The 14,065-nt window shown below is 37.1% G+C and overlaps 1 protein-coding gene across 25 annotated transcripts in view; it reads left to right on the top strand.

Moving 5' to 3' along the window:
* PCBP3 (poly(rC) binding protein 3) overlaps positions 1–14,065 on the top strand; it is a 217,056-nt gene that overhangs the window by 65,656 nt on the left and 137,335 nt on the right. The window lies entirely within an intron of this gene.

The raw sequence follows: 14,065 nt of genomic DNA, 5'->3' as shown, positions 1-14,065 counted from the left end.
AATTGAGTTGTCTTTTTTATTGCTGAATTGTAATTCTTTATGTATTCTGGATACTTATCAGATTTATAGAAATTTTTTCCCGTTTTGTAACTTGTATTCTCCCTTTCTTTATTTATAGTTTCCTTTGAGGCACAAAACTTTTCAGTTTTGATCAAGTCCAATTTATTTTTCTTTTTGTGTGTGATTTGCAATTTTTGTATTTTTTATTTTATTACATTTTTTGGGTTATTTTTCTTCCAGTTTTATTCAGACAGAATTTACATACAGCTCTGTGCAAGTTAAGGTATCCAGCATAATGATTTGACTTAATCATGAAATGATTATCACAGTATGTTTAGTGAGCATCCATCATGTCATATAGATACAAAATTGAAAAAAATTAAAAAAAATGTTTTCCTTGTGATTAGAACTTTCAGAATTTAATCTTATAACAAACTTTCACATATAACGTACATCAGTGCTATTTTTATCCTGTTGTACATTGTACCCCTTGTAATTATTTATCTCATAATTCAAAGTTCGTATCTTTTGACTCCCTTCATGCAGTTCTTCCTCCCAAACCCCTGCTTCTGGTAATCACAAATCTGATTTCTTTTTCTCTGCTTTTGTTTGTTTTTGAAATATAATTGACCTCCAGTACTATGTTAGTTTCTGTTACACAACATAGTGATTCTGTATTTCTGTATATTTCAAAATGATCACCGTAAGTTTAGTTATGATATGTTACCATACAAAGATATACATGATTATTGACTATACTCCACACACTGTACATTTTGTATCTGTGACTCATTTATTTTGCAACTGGAAGTTTGTTCTGCTTAATCTTTCTCACCTATTTCTCTCCTTCCCTTTCCTTGCTCCCTTCTGGCAACCACCCGTTTGTCCTCTATATCTATGATTTTGTTTCTGTTTGTTTAATCATTTTGTTTTTTTGAGATTCCACATATAAATGAAATCATACTATATTTGTCTTTTTCTGTCTGATTTTTTTTTTACCTAATCCTCTCTAGGCCTGTCAGTGCTGTCACAAATAATATTCCATTTATTTATTTTATTTTAAAAATATATGTTATTTTCAAAAATATATTTATTTTTATTTATTTGGCTGTGCCAGGTCTTAGTTGCAGCACATAGGATCTTCAGTCTTCAATAGGACATGTAGGATCTTTAATTGTGGCATGTGGAGTCTAACTCCCCAACCAGGGATTAAACCTGGACCCCTGCATTGGGAGCATTGAGTCTTAGCCACTGGGCCACCAGGGAAGTCCCTTCCTTTGTATTTCTATATGACATCTTCTTTATCCATTCATCTATTGGTGTACACTTGGGCTTCTTCCATATCTTGTCTGTTGTAAATAATACCGTAGTGAATATGGAATGTATATATCTTTTCTAATTAGTGGTTTTGTTTTCTTTAGATAATGCCCAGAAGTGGAATTGTTGAATCATATGGTTCAGTTCTGTTTAGTTGCTCAGTCATGTGTGACTCTTTGCGACCCCATGCGCTACAGCACACCAGGCCTCCCTGTCCATTATCAATTCCTGGAGCTTGCTCAAACTCATGTCTGTTGAGTAAGTGATGCCATCCAAACATCTTATCCTCTGTCATCCCCTTCTCCTCCTTCCTTCAAACTTTCCCAGCATTAGGGTCTTTTTCAATGAGTCAGTTCTCTGCATCAGGTGGCCAAAGTATTGAAGCTTCAGCTTTAACATCAGTCCTTCCAATGAACATTCGGGACTGATTGCCTTTATGATTGACTGGTTTGACCTCTTTGCTGTCCAAAGGACTCTCAAGAGTCTTCTCCAGCACCACAGTTCAAATAAGCGTCAAATCTTTGGTGCTCAGCTTTCTTTATGGTCCAACTCTCACATCCATACATGACTACTGGAAAAACCATCGTTTGACTATATGGACCTTTGTCAGTAAAGTAATGTCTTTGCTTTTTAACATGCTGTCTAGGTTGGTCAGATTGATTATATTGCTGGTTATTGATTGCTGTCAGATTGATTATATTCTTTGCAGTCAAAGATGGAGAAGCTCTATACAGTCAGCAGAAACAAGACCAGGAACTGACTGTGGCTCAGATCATGAACTCCTTATTGCCAAATTGAAGAAAGTAGGGAAAATCACTAGATCATTCAGGTATGACCTAAATCAAATCCCTTACATCTGTACAATGACAAATAGATTCAAGTGATGAGATCTGATAGAGTGCCTGAAGAACTATGGATTGAGGTTCGTGACATTGCGAAGGACCATCAAGACCATCCACAAGAAAAAGAAATGCAAAAAGGGAAAATGGTTGTCTGAGGAGGGCTTACAAATAGGTGAGAAAAGAAGAGAAGCAAAAGTCAAAGGAGAAAAGGAAAGATATACCCACTTGAATTCAGAGTTCCAAAGAATAGCAAGGAGAGATAAGAAAGCCTTCCTCAGTGATCAATGCAAAAAAATAGAGGAAAACAATGGAATGGTAAAGACTAGAGATCTCTTCAAGAAAATTAGAGATACCAAGGGAACATTTCATGCAAAGATGGGTTCAAAAAAGGACAGAAATGGTATGGACCTAACAGAAGCAGAAGATATTAAGAAGAGGTGGCAAGAATGTACAGAAGAACTATACAAAAAAGACCTTCATGACCCAGATAACCATGAGGGTGAGAAGATTCACCTAGATCCAGACATCCTGGAATGCAAAGTCAAGTGGGCTTTAGGAAGCATCACTACAAACAAAGCAAGTGGAGGTGATGGAATTCCAGTTGAGCTATTTTAAATCCTAAAAGATGATGCTGTGAAAGTGCTGCACTCAATATACCAGCAAATTTGGAAAACTCAGCAGTGGCCACAGGACTGGAAAAGGTTAGTTTTTATTCCAATCCCAAAGAAGGGCAATGCCAAAGCATGTTCAAACTATGTTCAAACTAAAGCCAAAGCACAGTTCAAAAGCATCAGTTCTTCGGCACTCAGCATTCCAATTCAGGTTCCTTTGATTTCTTTTTCTTGTTTGATTACTGTGGCTAGGACTTCCGATGCTATGTTGAATAAAAGTGGTGAGAATGGGAATCTTGTCTTGTTCCTAATCTTAGAGGAAATACTTTCAGCTTTTCATTGTTGAATATGATGTTAGTTGTGGGTTTGTCATATATGACTTTTATTATTTTGAGGTGTTCCCTCTCTATCCACTTTGTAGAGAGCTTTTATCATAATTGGATATTGAGATTTGTCGAAAGCTTTTCCTGCATCTATTGAGATGATCATGTGATTCTTATTCTTCAATTTAGTAATATGGTATATCACATTAGTTAATTGTGGATATTAATCCATCTTTCCATCCCTGGGGTGTATCATACCACTTGATCATGGTGTATGATCCATTTAATGCATTGTTGATTTTGATTTGCTAGTATTTTGTTGAGGATTTTTTATCTGTGTTCATCAGTGATATTGGCCTGTGATTTTCTTTTTTTGGTGATATGTTTTTCTGGTTTTGGTGTCAGGGTGATAATGACCTCACTGAATGAGTTTGGAAGTGTTCCTCCCTTTGCAGTTTTTTTGGAATCAGTTGAGGATAGGTGTTAACTCTTCCCTAAATGTTTGGTAAACTCACCTGTGAAGCTGACTAGCCCTGACTTTTTTTGTTGAGATTTTCTAAATTACTGATTCAATTTCATTACTGGTAATCTGTTCATACTTTTTATTTCTTCATGGTTCAGGCTTGGGAGATCATACATTTCTAGGAATTTGTCCATTTCTTCTAGGTTTTCCGTTTTATTGGCACTTAGTTTACCATAGCAGTCTTTTCTGATCTTTTGTATTTCTGTGGTGTTAGTTGTAACTTCTCTAGTTTCGTTTCTGATCTTACATATTTGGGCTTTTCTCTTATTTTTTCCTTGATGAATCTGTCTAAAGGTTTATCAATTATGTTTACCTTTTCAAAGCACCAGCTCTTAGTTTCATTTATCATTCATCTTTTCTGGTTTTTTTTTTTTTTCAGTCTCTAGTTCATTTATGTCTACCCTGAGCTTTCTTATTTCTTTCCTTCTAATAGCTTTGAATTATATGTGTTCTTTTTCTACCTCCTTTAGGTATAAGGTTAGATTGTTTATTTCAGATTTTTCTTTCTTCTTGGGGTAAATTTGCATCGCTGTAGATGTCTCTCTTCTAGATTCTTCCATTGAAATGTCTGTATATCATCTATATATATAGATAGAGATGATATAGTATACAGTATACACTATAGTGTATAGTATAGTTTATCTATAGTATAGTATATCATCTATATCTATCTTTATTCAGAGATAGATATTATCTATATCTATCTCTATAGATTAGATAGATATATCTCTATATATTTTGTATTTTTTTTCTTGAGTCACTTGTCAATTTCAGGCTCTCTGCTACCTCCTGCCTCAGTTATAGAAACAAAAAGAAACAGCAAAGATGTTTTTTCCTTTTGTGGAATGTAGTGTTAGAGGCTAAATCTTGACTCTGGAGCTGCACATGGGTGTTTGTGGTAGCCCTGAGTTCACACTGATTCCATCCCAATTCAATTCAGTTATTACTAGGTTATTAAAAATGTTTAATTCTAATATTAAAAACACATGAATTTCATATTTTCTACAATAGATTTACTTAAACTTGTTGAATCTTTGGCCATAAATTAGTTATGTGTCCTTTTCATAATCATGGATTTCATTGACTCTCATCTAGTTGCTTTGCTGGTGGTTTACAAAAGGAGCACAGATACCAACAACCATGAAAAGGTGCCAGGCCTCCTTATTTATTAGTGGACAAATGCATGCACCTCATTCTCTGACCCTCTTGCTGGCATATATGTTGAGAAGGTTTATACAAAGGAGTTTTGGCAAGGAATCACAGAGATCAGACTCTGAGACGTCACTATTTTGTGTCTCAGAAAGTGACTGAAGGGGGACAAGTTTCTGGAGAGCTTTGTCCTTGTGTATCACAAGCTTTAAAAACATCAGGCACTTGGCTTAAAACTCTACTGTTGACTTATCTTCAACAATCAGATAAGCATTACATTTATGTACAGAGGATGTTCACTACATCATTAATTTACATAGATAATAATTGGAAGCACCCCAAATGCCCAGTAATAGATAATTTAGTAAGTCAGTTATTGGACTTATACACAAAATAGACTATTAGGCAGCAATTAATGTTTATAGGAATGATTCATAACATGGAAAAATGAGCCCAGAATATGAAGTCAAAACACAGGTAAAAGCAGCATATTTGACAAAAAAATAAAGGTGTATGTGTGTGTGTATTTTAAAGGCCTCAAGGAGGTATACAACCAAAGGGTTATATTGTCTGTTTCTGAGAACTGGGATCATTGCTAAAACGTGTTTTCATATATTTCTGAGTTTTCTGAAGTGAACCCACATTGCTTTTATACTCATAGGAGAAACTATATATATATATTCTCCTTTTGTTGTTGGCTGCCCTGGGTCTTCACTGCAATGTGCAGACACTCTAGTTGTGGCAGAGGCTTAGTTTCCCCATGGCATATGGGATCTTAGTTCCCCAGCCAGGGATCCATCCCATACCCCCTGCATTGGGGACACTGGACCACCAGGGAAGTCCTTTTTTTTTTTTTTTTTTTAATTAGAGAAGAAGTATGTGAAAATTAGCCTGATCTTTGATATACAGAAGCATTGTTCTAGGCATAAAAGCAACACAAGTAATTTCAAATAATAGATGTTTGATTTTCATAGACATATTTCTTTGAATTTCAATAAACAGCTGTTGTTTAGTCACCCAGTCATGTTCAACTCTTTTGTGACCCCATGAACTGCAGTGTGCCAGGATCCTATGTCCATGGGATTTCACAGGCAAGAATACTGGAGTGAGTTGCCATTTCCTTCTCCAGGGGATCTTCCAGATGCAGGGACTGAACCCACGTCTCCTGCATTAACAAGAAGATTCTTACTGCTGAGCCACTAGGGAAGCCCCTCAATAAACAGTTTAAAAGCTAAAACAAGCTGTTGTGAACATTTTCTGCAAGTATTACAGACACAGATTTATTATACTGTCCTGAAAGCATATATATTCTGCCTCATTTAAAAATATGTGAATGTTACAACGAGAAACTACCAGAAAAAAATACCCTCTACTGCTGTCATGGCTATTGTTTGGGAATTGGAGATGCTTTTAAATATTGGGTTGGCCAAATGTTCATTCAGGATGTTATGGAAAAACCTGAACGAACCTTTTGGCCAACCCAATATATTTCTAGTGCTTTTCTGCACTTCCTAAGTTTTCTACACAGAAAGCAAGCATGTGTCCTGCAAGGATCTGCAGTCGTTGTCATAAAGAGCAGGGCTGAGCACATGGCCTCTGTCCCTACCAGGACTTGCTGTTGCCTGGCACGTGCTCTCCCGGGTGGTCCAGGGTAGGGGCCTGCAGAACTAACTTTCTACCACTGATTGAAGTGCTTATATTTGGGGAGTTGTTGTTTAGAAAGTCTAGTAGATGTGTTTTAGGCAACTTCAATACCTTGGTGAGAGGCCAAGCAGATTTCTTGGGTCTGATTCTGGTAGAGAGTGACCCACTCAGAAAAGCGAGACAGTAAAAATTGCAGTTTAAAATATTAACTTAATAAGTCCATGTGCTGAGATTGAAACAAAATCCTTTTATAAATTCTTGCTTGTTAGTAGTGAGTGAAGTCTATCAATATAACTTAAAAACACTGAAATGTGGGCGTGCACATCTATATTCACATACATTGAGTGTGATCTATCATAAATAGGAAAACAAAACAAAAATTATCTCATCTTGAGACATGCGTGGGTGCTGTGAGCATAACACTGACCTTCTAAGCAGAGAAATTTGTGATCAAGGGTATGTGGACAAGTTAAAAACATGCTCTCCCAGGCAAGGGAGTGTGTCTGGCATGGCATGCAGGACAATGCTGGGCTAGAGGTCAGGTCAGGCCTTTTGGGGTCTTAGCTTCTGGTTCCTTGGTGATCATATTACCAACATGCATTGGCCTCAAGATGCTATTTTTTGAGGTGGAGGAGTAAAGAAGTTCAACCCCCTGCCGCCTCCTTCTCTTTTCTGCTGAGACCATCACCAGGAGTATAATTACTTGGACACAGTAATTGCACTGGTGGATTCTATGATAGAAATGGAGCTGAGTCATCCTTGCCCATCCTCCCCCTAGAAGCTCTTTTAAACTCTAGTTACCCTGTCTTCATGTTGGCACTGCAGGGCTCTGAATGTGCTCTGTTGGAGGGGGTGAGTTAAGGAGACACTCCATCCCCCAAACTGGGAGAATTCAGTCCACTAGAAGTCATGTCTTTGCTATGGCTGATTTAGTTTTGGGTAAAAGCAGTGGCATTTTCTCTTCCTCCTTTATTGAGATCTCTCTTGATGTGAGTTCCCATTTAGCAAAAATGGGAACCGTGAGCAGATTCCTAGGATCTGCAGTTCCAAGAGTGTCCCACTGTGAAACCATCAGCATTACCAGAGTCAGCATCAGTGGAGAAAGAGTATTTGTGGCTATAGACAGGGTGGGCTCACTTGGGGCAGTGTAGTCCTCTTGGGGAGGAAACTGTGTCCAGAGCTGCCTGAATGCAGTGCTCCTGCCCCAGGCCCCTGCTGTGTGCCCACCCTGCTCACCTCCCCAGGGTCCCGTGCTTCCCCGTTCTGTGTTTCACAAGCTGCTGGGAGCTCTTGATCCAACCTGGGCTGCCTGTCCCTGGTGCACTGTCTCCCTCTGGGAGGTTGGTCTCTGTTTCTACTTCTTTCTCCTTGGTGTTCAGATTTGGAAGAGTGTCTCCACGTGACCTGCATGCATTCTGCACTCCTGTGCTGCGTTCCGGCTGGTCTGGCTGGTGTGCCTTCCTCTTTTCTTACCAGCCCATCTTTCTGTGTCCTTATTTGCCATCCACATACTTTCTCTCGTGAAGGAAGAGATCAAATATTTTGCCCATTTAAAAAATTAGGTTGCACAATGAGGTACCATTACATGCCAGTCAGGATGGCTGCTATCCAAAAGTCTGCAATGCAATAAATGCTGGAGAGGGTGTGGAGAAAAGGGAACCCTCTTACACTGTTGGTGGGAATGCAAACTAGTACAGCCGCTATGGAAAACAGTGTGGAGAGTTCTTAAAAAACTGGAAATAGAACTGCCATATGACCCAGCAATCCCACTCCTGGGCATACACACCGAGGAAACCAGATCTGAAAGAGACACGTGCACCCCAATGTTCATCGAAGCACTGTTTATAATAGCTAGGACATGGAAGCAACCTAGATGCCCATAAGCAGACGAATGGATAAGGAAGCAATGGTACATACACACAATGGAATATTACTCAGCCATTAAAAAGAATTCATTTGAATCAGTTCTAATGAGATGGATGAAACTGGAGCCCATTATACAGAGTGAAGTAAGCCAGAAAGATAAAGACCAATACAGTATACTAACGCATATATATGGAATTTTAAAAGATGGTAACCATAACCCTATATGCAAAACAGAAAAAGAGACACAGATGTACAGAACAGACTTTGGGACTCAGTGGGAGAAGGCGAGGGTGGGATGTTCTAAGAGAATAGCATTGAAACAAGTATACTATCAAGGGTGAAACAGATCACCAGCCCAGGTTGGATGCATGAGACAAGTGCTCAGGGCTGGTGCACTGGGAAGACCCAGAGGGATGGGATGAGAAGGGAGGTGGGAGGGGGGATCCTGATGGGGAACACGTGTAAATCCATGGCTGATTCATGTCAATGTATGGCAAAAATCACTACAATATTGTAAAGTAATTAGCTTCCAACTAATAAAAATAAATGGAAAAAAAAAACTCAGAAAAAAAAATTAGGTTGTTTTCTTATTGAGTTTGAGAGTTCTTTGTATATTCTGGGTACAGCCCCTAATGGAGTACATGTTTTGCAAATATTTTCTCGATTTTGTAGCTTGACTTCTCATTTTTATGTGTATTTTGAAAATCAAAGGTTTGACATTTTCATGACATCCCACTTATCAGTTTTTTCTTTTTATAAAAGACATCATGTTTTTTATATCATACTCATGAATTCTTTGTAAAACTGGAGGTCTGTTTTTATTCTTCTTTCTCTTATTCTTTCCTTTGGAAACTTTATATTGTGGCTATTATATCTAAGTCTATGATATATTTTGAATTAATTTTATATCCATAGAACTGGAAAAGGTCAGTTTTCATTCCAATCCCAAAGAAGGACAATGCCAAAACATGTTCAAACTACCACACAATTGCACTCATCTCACACACTAGCAAAGTAACACTCAAAATTCACCAAGTGAGACTTCAACAATACATGAACTGAGAACTTCCAGATGTACAAACTGGATTTAGAAAGGGCAGAGGACCCAGAGATCAAATTGCCAACATCTGTTTGATCATAGGGAAAGCAAGGGAATTCCAGAAAAACATCTACTTCTGTTTCACTGACTACGCTAAAGCTTTTGACTCTGTGGATCGCAACAAACTGGAAAATTCTTCAAGAGATGGGAATACCAGATGACCTTATCTGCCTGTTTAGTCTGCTCTCACTTTGATTGAAATCACATTGAACTGATAGATGAGTTTGGAGCAGTTGACATCCCCTGTTGGATAGAAGTGTTGAGAGGGGACTTTCTTGCTTTGTCCCTGATCTTAGAGGAAAGTGTTCAGTCTTTTGCCCACATGTGTGATGTTATGTGTAGGTTTTTACTGGAGCTCCTTTATCAGGTTCATAAAGTGCTCTTATTCCAAATCTGCTGAGGGTTTTTTTTTTTCATGAGTGGTATTGAATTTTGTCAAATGCTTTTTCTGCATCTTTGAAGTCATTGTATAGTTTTTCATTTTTTTCTGTTTATAAGGTCCATAAACAATTTCGGGCATACCTCTGAGATACTGTGAGTTTGATTTCAGACCACAGCAATAGAGTAAATATTGAAATAAAAAGTCGCAAGAATTTTTTTTGTTTCCCTGTGCACATGTTATGTTTACAGTATGTTGTTGTTGTTCAGTTGCCCAGTCATATCCAACTCTCTGTGACCTCGTGGACTGCAGCATGTCAGGCCTCCCTGTCCCTCACCATCTCCCAAAGTTAGCCCAAGTTCATGTCGATTGCATCAGTGATACCATCCAGCCCTCTCATCCTCTGATGTCCCCTTCTCCTTCTGCCCTCAATCTTTGCCAGCATCAGGGACTTTTCCAATGAGTGGGCTGTTCACATCAGATGACCAAAATACTGGAGCTTCAGCTTACTTAATGTTTACACTATGCTCCAGTCTATTATGTGTGCAATAGCATTATGTCTAAAAAATAATGTATACCTTAAGTTGAAAATATTTAATTGCTCAAAAATGCTAGCCATCATCTGAACCTTCAGCAAGTGGTAATCTTTGTATTGGTGGAGGGTTTGAAATATTGCATGAATTACCAAAATGTGACATAAACACATGAAGTGAGCAAACACTACTGGAAAAAATGTCATTGATAGACTTACTTAACGAAGGGTTGCACAAACTTTCAATTTGTTAAAAAAAAAAACACAATATCTGAAGCTCAGTAAAATGAAGTGCAGTAAAATGAGGTTGCCTCTACATTGTTGTTTTTTGTTTTTTTGTGGGGTTTTTTTTTTTTTTTTGGTATAGAATCAGTTGCTTTTCTAGATAGAAATCCACTTTGTTATGATATATTTTTTATATTGTATGATTACACATGATAAATGTAAGAGTTTTGTGTCTCTACATATGAGGAATATTGGTTTACTTATAGTGTCTTTTTTTTTTTTTTGGTTTTGGTATCAAGTTAACTCTTGCCTAACAGAAGGATTTGTCTAGTGGTTTCTTACGTTCCATCTTCAGGACAAGTTAGTAAGAAACTGCTATTATTTGTTCCTTGAATATTTCTTCCATGGAAGCCATCTGGATTGGCTCTTTTATTGGTAGGAAGATTTTTAACTTGAATACTTATAGAGTTATCTGATTTTTCTTGAGTGAGTTTTGATAGCTTTATTTTTCTAAGAATTCCATTTAAGCTGTTAAATTTATTGACATGCAATAGTTTCTCACATTCCCTTATTATATTTATTTTCTTTTTACTGAAGTGAAATTCATGTAATGCATAATTAATCATTAGAAAGTGTACAGTTCAGTGAATTCAGCGGTGTTGAGCAACTACCACCCAGTTTTAGACTTTTCAAAGTCTGAGACTTTTTCATCACCCCAGAGGAACACCACATCCCTATTAAGTAATTACTCTCCATATTCCTTGTTCCCCATAACCTGGAAACTACTAATTCTCTTTCTATCTCTGTGGATTTACCTATTCTGTATATTTCATGTAAATGGAATTATACAGTATGTGACCTCTTTGATTGAGCATAATGTTTTCAAAGTTCATCTGAGTTGTAGCATGTATCAGCACTTCACTGCTTTTTATGGCCACAGAATATTCCACTGTTTGGACATATTAATATTAGTTTATTCATTTGTTGACGGACATTTGGGTTGTTTCTACATTTTGGCTATTGTGAATAACGATGCTTTGAACAAGTGTCTGTTTGATTCTTTTAGTTCTTTTGGATATATACCTAAGAATAGAAAGGCCAAGTCATATGATAATTCTGTTTTACTTTTTGAGGAACTGGTAAACTGTTTTCTGTATAGGCTGCACAATTTTACATTCTCACCAGTGATATATGAAGGTGATATATCTAGGTCCTCCCCAACACTTGGATGTATATCGGTTTGTTATTGCATGGAGTGCTCTATAAATGCCAGTTATGTGATATTGAGCGATAGTGTTGTTTGATAGTGTTCTTGTTCCTATATCTTTTAATAATCTTATATCTAGTTGTTTTGACCCCTTTATTATTATGTAATGCCTTTGTTTTTACTTCTGATAATATTCTTTGCACTGAAACCTCATTTTTCTGATGTTAATATAGCCATTCCAACTTCCTTTTGATTAGGATTAGAGCGGTACATCTTTTTCCATCCCTTTTATTTTAATCTATTTGTATATTTATTTTTAAAGTGGGTTTCTTATAAACATTGTAGTGAGGTCCTGTTTTTTTATCCAATCTTAAAAATGTCTGTATTCTAACTAGGTTGTTTTAGACCATTTATACATAACAAGGGACTTGCCAGGCAGCACTAGTGGTAAAGAACCCGCCTGCCAGTGCAGGAGATGTAAGAGATGCAGGTTCGATCCTTGGGTCAGAAAGATCCCCTGGAGGAGGTCATGGCAACCCACTCCAGTATTCTTGCCTGGAGAATCCCACTGACAGAGGAGCCTGGTGGTCTACAGTCCATAGGGTCACAAAGAATTGGACATGGCTGAAATGACCTAGCACATACTTAATATGACTACTGATATGATTGAACTTAAATTTATAATTTTGCCATTGGTTTTCTATTGGTCCCATGTGCTAGTAGGTCCTCTTGTCCTCTGTTTTTGACTTATTTTGTGTCAAGTACTATTTATGATGAATTGTATCACCTTTACTAGCTAATTAGCTATATCACTACTTTGTTTTTATTGTTTCTTTGGGATTCATTGTGTATATCCTTAACTTATCACTGTCTGTCTTCAAATAATGTACTAGTTCACTTACAGTATAAAACCCAACAGCAATATACTTCCATCTCACTTCTCCTGACCTTTATGTTACTGTGTCATGACATTTTACTTCTATACTGCCACACAATACACACAATACATTGTCATTATTTTTGCTTTATATAGTCTATTATCTTTTAAAACAATCTTATAAATTAATAAGAAAGTCTCTTATATTTATTTATGAATTTTGTTCCCAGTGCTTTGCATTTCTTTTTGTAGATCTAGATTTTCTTCTGATGTTATTTTTCTTTTGTTTGATGGACTTTTAATTTAATATTACTTGTAGTTCAGAAGTGTTGGTGATGAATTATTTTAGCTTTTGTTTATTGGGAAAAAAATCTTCATTTTGCTTTTGTATTTGAAAGTTATTTTTACTATTTATAGTTTTTCCTGTTGATAGCTTTTTCCTTCATTATTCTGAGATGTTATCTCATTGACTTCTGGCTTGCATTATTTCTGGGAAGTCCTTGTCCACCATGCCTGTGTTCCTCTGTACATACATTTTTTTCCCTCTGGTTGCTTTGAAGATTTTCTCTCTGGGTAAGTCGATTATGATAGACCTTGATTTTATTTCCTTCATGTTGTCTTCTGCTTGGGGATTGTTGACCTTGAATTTATGGATTCACAATTTTTGTCGATTTTTTTTTTTTAAATGTCATTATATCTTTAAATACATTTTGTCCCATCCTGTTCTCCACCCCTGCCCTGAGTGTTCAATTACACAAATATTTCTGTGTTTTAGGGAAGAGGGAATCTTTCCTTGTGTTTCATTTTAGATCATTTCTGTCTTCACAGATTGTTTTGTCTGCTCACTGACTAATCTCTCCTTTCCTAGTGTCTAATGTGATGTTAATGCCATCTAGTGTATTTTTCATTTCAGATGTATTTTTCATCTCTATGTGTTTAATTTGGGTCTCTTTAAAAATGCTTTTCATGTCTCTCCTATAAGCTATGCTTTCCTCTATCTTCTTGAACATGTATAATGTGTTTATAGTAGCTGTTTTAGGGACTGCATTTGCTAATTATTTCCTGGGTAATTTCTGGTTCCTTTTCTTATTGATCAACTATCCTCCATATGAGATATATTCTCATGCTTCTTTGCATCCTGGTATTTTTTTAATGAACAAAAGACATCATGATTGTATGTTGCTGGGTTATGCATTCTTTTAATTACTTTAGATTTTCCTCTTGAAATGGACTTGTTGCTTGGAAAGTTTAGCCCCTTCGGTGGCTTGCTATTGAGCACTGTTAGGCAGCACCTAGTGGTCTGTGCTCTCCCAAGTGCCTGGCCCAGTGGTCCCTGTGTCATAAGTTCCCTGGTCCAGTTGGTGGCAGTGAAGTCCACTCCTGAGACTGCACCAGTGATGGCGACACTTTGTCCTGCTTCTTGCTGTTGCTCATTCCCTGGCCTCAGTCCCACTGGTTGACCAGTGTCCTG

Source organism: Dama dama, chromosome 19, assembly GCF_033118175.1.
Source record: "Dama dama isolate Ldn47 chromosome 19, ASM3311817v1, whole genome shotgun sequence".
In the NCBI taxonomy this organism is placed as follows: Eukaryota; Metazoa; Chordata; class Mammalia; order Artiodactyla; family Cervidae; genus Dama; species Dama dama.
Note: the sequence above shows the minus strand (reverse complement) of the source record. Positions and strands in the feature narration are given on the sequence as shown.